This window comes from Otolemur garnettii, unplaced genomic scaffold (genome assembly GCF_000181295.1).
Source record: "Otolemur garnettii isolate 467f Iridium unplaced genomic scaffold, OtoGar3 scaffold00021, whole genome shotgun sequence".
Lineage (NCBI taxonomy): Eukaryota > Metazoa > Chordata > Mammalia > Primates > Galagidae > Otolemur > Otolemur garnettii.
The window spans coordinates 23,853,082-23,858,952 of NW_003852416.1; the positions used below are offsets into that span (position 1 = coordinate 23,853,082).

At 39.1% G+C, this 5,871-nt stretch overlaps 1 protein-coding gene across 1 annotated transcript in view; it reads left to right on the plus strand.

Moving 5' to 3' along the window:
* The window catches only part of PIK3AP1 (phosphoinositide-3-kinase adaptor protein 1), a 115,191-nt gene that overhangs the window by 48,923 nt on the left and 60,397 nt on the right, over positions 1 to 5,871 (plus strand). The gene's annotated exons all lie outside the window — the stretch shown is intronic.

Genomic DNA, 5,871 nt, shown 5'->3' on the forward strand with positions numbered 1-5,871 from the left:
GCCCACCACAACGCCTGGCTATTTTTTGGTTGCAGCCATCATTGTTGTTTGGCAGGCCTGGGCTGGATTCAAACCCACCACCTTAGGTGTATGTGGCTGGCGCCTTAGCCACTTGAGCCACAGGCGCCGAGCCCAGGCATGGTATTTTTATCTATAAAATGGGAATGGAATATAGATTCCTATTTTACAGAATTGTTTGGAGAATTAAGTGAGATTAACACCATTGAGCAGTCACCACAATATTCAATAAATGGCAACTTTTATGGTTATCATTATTCGTAATAATAATGAGTCTATCACTAGCCTTCTTACCTAGGGTGAGCTTCTCCAGAAGGCTTAGGTGTGGGCCTAAGTGCATACATGTACCAATTACATTTAAAATTCATACTGCTTTTTTCAGACTCAAATAATGTATAATTTTTCCCCTCTTATGGGAAAAAATTATGATGAACCTTTAGTGTTGACAGATTAATTATTTTGATGTCATTTAAATATGCATAAACATATTTAACTCCTTATCTTTATTTCCCTTTCCCAACTCTGAAAGCAAAACAAATGAACAACATACAAATACCTGTATCAAATAAACAAAGGTAAATTGACTACATTTGTTTTGTCATTACCAATGCTGGTTTATTGAGACAGTGTCACAAATATGGCATAGAGGTTGGGGTGCTTGCTGATTCCATCGGGAGGCTTGCTGCGTCTCTCGATGTTATTTTGGGACTTGGATGTCCTACTGCATTTGTCTATTTAAAGTAGCGTACAGGGAAATCTTCCTGTGTTCAGTTGGCACAAGTGCCTCATTTACAAGCATCCTACCTTCTCTCTGCTTTCCTTGTTACCCTCCAACATTTGGTGCAGCATGACCTAGTTGCAAACTGATCATGAACACAAACACATGCACCAAAATCCTATGGCAGGACCCAATTATAATGTAGTCATTCAGATGATCTGACACATTCTAGCATCCCCTTATAAAGGCATTATCATCTAGCTGAAGATCCCAAACACAAAATTCTCATAACAAATATATCTGAGGACTTTTGGCAGACTCTGGCTTGAGAAACAGCAATTCACATACCCACTGGATGGCTGAAGTATTTGAGGCAGAATACAAAATCAAACATAATATAAAAAATATATAATATAAATAATATTATATAACATAGAAAAAGAGAATAAGGCAAGACCAAGGACCTAGACAAGAGCGTGAAAGAGATTAAGAAGGAAATTTGTCACTGAGCTGCCTGGCAGCAAGGGCAAAAGGTGAAACATGCTAATGTTAGCTCATTCTTATTGTCTACTAAGACAAAGCAGGCAAGTTCTCTGAAGAGACAGACTTTTTTTATCACTAAGTTCAGGAGTATTTGCCACATGGGCCCTTTATAGATGACACTTTGGGGAACCAGATGCACAAATAGTATTTTTCTGTAATTTCTTCAGAGTTTTTCTAGACCTCATAATACCTGAGAGGGTACTGTTAAATTCTAAAGCAGTGATAATACTATTAGTATCTTAATAATGCTTTACATTGGAGAGGATCATTGGCGCTTTCGGAGTGCCCTCATTCACTTGTCATTTGCGTCTCAGGATAGCAAAGGTGGTTATTTATCTTCAATAATAATGATTGGAGAGGGATCTACGTGTCCAAGGGGAAACAGTTTGGGACCATCCCACTCTGTCAGGTGGGTTTCAGCAATGCATATGTCTGAGTTGGCATTTCCTTCAAAGGGAACTTTTAATCTGCCGGAGTGTTTGGACCCTGGCCCCATTGAGAGGCTTGCCTTCCCTGCAGCGCACTGTGTAAGAGGCCGCTGTGGCTTGTCAGTCAGCGCCAACAGACTGACTCTGCAGAGTGAATGACACCCTGTCTGACTTCCTGACAGAAGTGAGCTTCCCTGGCTATCCCAGGTGACTAAACCAATGGATCTACTAGATGAAATTATTTAATTTCTATGGCTCACCTAAGTGCTGTGGAATATCTTCCAAGCTCTGCACTATCACGATCAATCTCATTCATGTTAAGCTGGGCTCTTGGGCAAATTATTAGCCGATAGATTTAGTTGCTACTTTTCCTATGACCCACCCCACCATTGTTATCAAAGTAATGCTATCTTGCTGTGGAAAATACTAAAATACATAAAATGGTAGAAAGAGGGAGGGAGGGAAGAAGAGGCATGCAGAAACCAGCCACACATTTTCTTCTGACATTTTAAAATGCCTTTTTTATGCAATTGAAACCCAGCAGCATGAGATGTAATTTCATAGTGCTGGTTTTTCTCTTCACACGCCGTAAGCTTTTACCCACATCACTTATAACTCTTTGAAAAGAATGTTTTTAATATTCTTTCAGATGGGTTGTTTTCAGTTTTCCGCTGATGCCAAGACATCTCCGTTTAGTATCTTTATCTACATTTCCTTATTTTCCTCCTTTAGAGAAACTTCTGGAAGTAGAATTACCTAGTCAAAGTTATGAACATTTTAAAGGCTTCCTCTTTTCTGTATAGACACATGGCTTTCCAGCAAGACTGTACATTTTATACTTCCCTCAGCATCAAGGGGGTGCCTGTTCTTCAGTCGTCTCCAAACAGCACACCAAATATACTTCAGACATTTTCTAATTTGAAAGGGTAAGGTGGGAATACAGTATGCTATTTGTATTTGAATTTCTGTGATGACTAGAGAAAATTAATGATATTTCTTTTTTGAAAGGGGAGGTAATTTGCAAGGTGTCCCAAAGGTCACTATACATAGGAAATTAACAAGCTCATATTATACATTATATTAGTTTATATATATATATATATATATATTTTTTTTTTTTTTTTTTTTTTGGAGACAGAGCCTCAAGCTATCCCCCGTGATGGCATCACAGCTCACAGTAACCTCCAACTCCTGGGCTGAAGCAATTCTCCTGCCTCTGCCTCCCAAGTAGCTTTTGTAAATTGTCTACTTGTTGGGCTTTGGGTGTTTTTTTTTTGTTTTTTTGTTTTTTTTTTTTGAGACAGAACCTCAAGCTGTCCCCCTGTGCCATGGCATCACAGCTCACAGCAACCTCTAACTCCTGGGCTCAAGCAAGTCTCCTGCCTCAGCCTCCCAAGTAGCTAGGACCACAAGCACCCACCACAACGCCCGGCTATTTTTTGGTTGCAGCTGTCATTGTTGTTTGGTGGCCTGGGCTGGATTTGAACCTGCCACCTTAGGTGTATGTGGCTGGCGCCTTAGCCACTTGAGCCACAGGCGCTGAGCTGGGGTTTGGGTATTTTAAGGAGATTAGTTCCTTGTCATATTTATTTCAAATTTTTAACCAGTTTGTGATTTGCTTTTTGTGGGGGGGAGTGTAACAACTTTGTTGAAGTATAATTCACATAACATACAATTTGTCCATTTAAAGTGTACAATTCAGTGCTTTTTAATATATTCACAGATTTGCACAACTATCACCACAGTTTTAGAATATTTTTATCACCTGAAAAAGAAATCTCACATCCTTTAGCTATTGTCCCACAATCCCACCAATGTCTCCAGACCAAAGCAACCACTAATCAGGTTTCTGTCCCTGTAGATTTGCATGTCATGGACATATCATGTATTTGGAATCATATACTACATGGTCTTTTGTGATTGGCTTCTTTCACATAGCATAATGTTTTCAACGTTTATCCTGTCTATTTATTTTAATTAACAAATAAATGTTATCTATTTATCACGATCAACATATTTTGGAACTTGTTCCTTTTTCTTACTGAACAATATTTTGTTGTATGGATATGCCACATTTTGTTTCTCCATTCATCAGTTGATGGACATTTGAGTTGTTTCCATCCTTTGGCTATTGTGAATAATGCTGCCATATGCATTTAGATTTTGTTTTTGGTTTGTTTATGAAAGTTTTAAATCCATAACATCAAATCTCTTGTTCCTTTAGATGGTGATTTCTTCCATTGTTTGATTAGCAATCTTTTTTCAAACCAATGTTAGAACTTTCACCCGTATTTTCATCTTTTTAGTCTTTAATTTTTTTTATTTGCATTTAAATCTATAATCTATTTAAATTTCATTTTAGGGTTACAAAAGAATCTATTACCCTGCCCTTCCCCACTGCCCCCAATAGCTAATATTTTCCAGCACCATTTGCTGAGCCACCCTTCTCGTTAACCTTTTCCTTTGTTCTATATTGGTTTATTTATTTATTTATTTATTTTTTTGAGACAGTGCCTCAAGCTGTCCCCCTGGGCAGAGTGCTGTGGCATTACAGCTCACAGCAACCTCCAACTCCTGGGCTCAAGCAAGTCTCCTGCCCCCGCCTCCCAAGTAGCTGGGACCTGGGACCACAGGCGCCCGCCACAACGCCTGGCTATTTTTTGGTTGCAGCCATCATTGTTGTTTTGGCGGGTCCGGGCTGGGGATTCGAACCCACCACCTTAGGTGTACGTGGCTGGTGCCTTAGCCGGTTGAGCTATAGGCACCGAGCCTATTGGTTTATTTTTTAATGGACTTTATTTATAGAGTAGTCTTAGGTTCACAGCAAAATCAAGTGGGAAGTACAGAGAGTTCCTATATACCCACAACCTCTCCCACTGTCAACATCCAGCACCAGAGGTACATTTTACAGCTGATGAATTCACATTGACACATTATTATCACCCAAAGTCCATGGTTTACATTAGGGTTCACTCCGATGCTGTGTATTCTGTGGGTTTGGACAAACATATGACATGAATCCATCATTATAGTCTCAGACAGAGTATTTTCACTGCCCTAAAAATCCTCTGTTCGTTCCTCCCTTCCTCCCAGCCACTGGCAACCAATGTTCCATAGTTTTGCCTTTTATAGAATGTCATGTAATTGGAATCGGTATAGTGTGTTTTCAGATTGACTTTTTTCACTTAGGAATATTATTTAAATTTCTTCCTTGGCTTTTCATGGTTTGATAGCTCATTTCTTTTTAGTGCTGAGTAATATTGCATTGTCTGGTTGTATCAGTTTTTTTGATCCATTCATCTACCAAAGGTCCATGTTGGTTGCTTCTGAGTTTTGGCTGTTTATGAATCAAGCTACTATAAGCATTTGTGTGCAGGTTTTTGTGTGGATATAAGTTTTCAAATCCTTTGGGTAAATACCAAGGAGTGAGATTGCTAGTTTGTATAGTAAGCATCTGTTTAGCTTTGAAAATCTGTCTTCCAAGGTGGCTGTACATTTTTCATTCCCCTCAGCAACAAATGAGAGTTCTGATTCTCCACATCCTTTCCAGAATTGGCTATTGTCAGTGTTCTGGATTTTGACCATTTTAATAGATGTGTAGTAATATCTTACTGTTGTTTTAATTTGCATTCTCTGATGACATCTGATGGAGACTGTCTTTTCATTTGCTTATTTGCCACCTGTATATCTTCTTTGATGAGGTCTTTTGCTCAGGTCTTTTGCCCGTATTTTAATTGAGTTGTTCATTTTCTTTCTTGGTTTATTCTGGATTAATATGAGGGCACATACCATTAGGTTACATTGTTTGCATTTGTAAGATGAAGTCCGAGCTGTAGTTGAGTCTGTCACCCAGGAAACGTGTCATATGCCTGTATAGTTGTTGAGCTTTAAGAGTTCTTTTGTGTATTTCAGATATGTGTCCTTTATCAGATGTGTATTTTGCAAACATTTTCTCCAAGACTATGGCTTGTCTCCTCATATTCTAGAGAATGTCTTTTGCAGAGCAGAACAGTGCTGGGTTTTAATGCTATCTTTATCACATATTAAGTTGTTTTTTATTTTTCTTTTGAGACAGAGCCTCAAGCTGTCCCCCTGGGTAGAGTGCCGTGGCATCACAGCTCACAGCAACCTCCAGCTCCTGGGCTCAAGCGAGTCTCCTGCCTC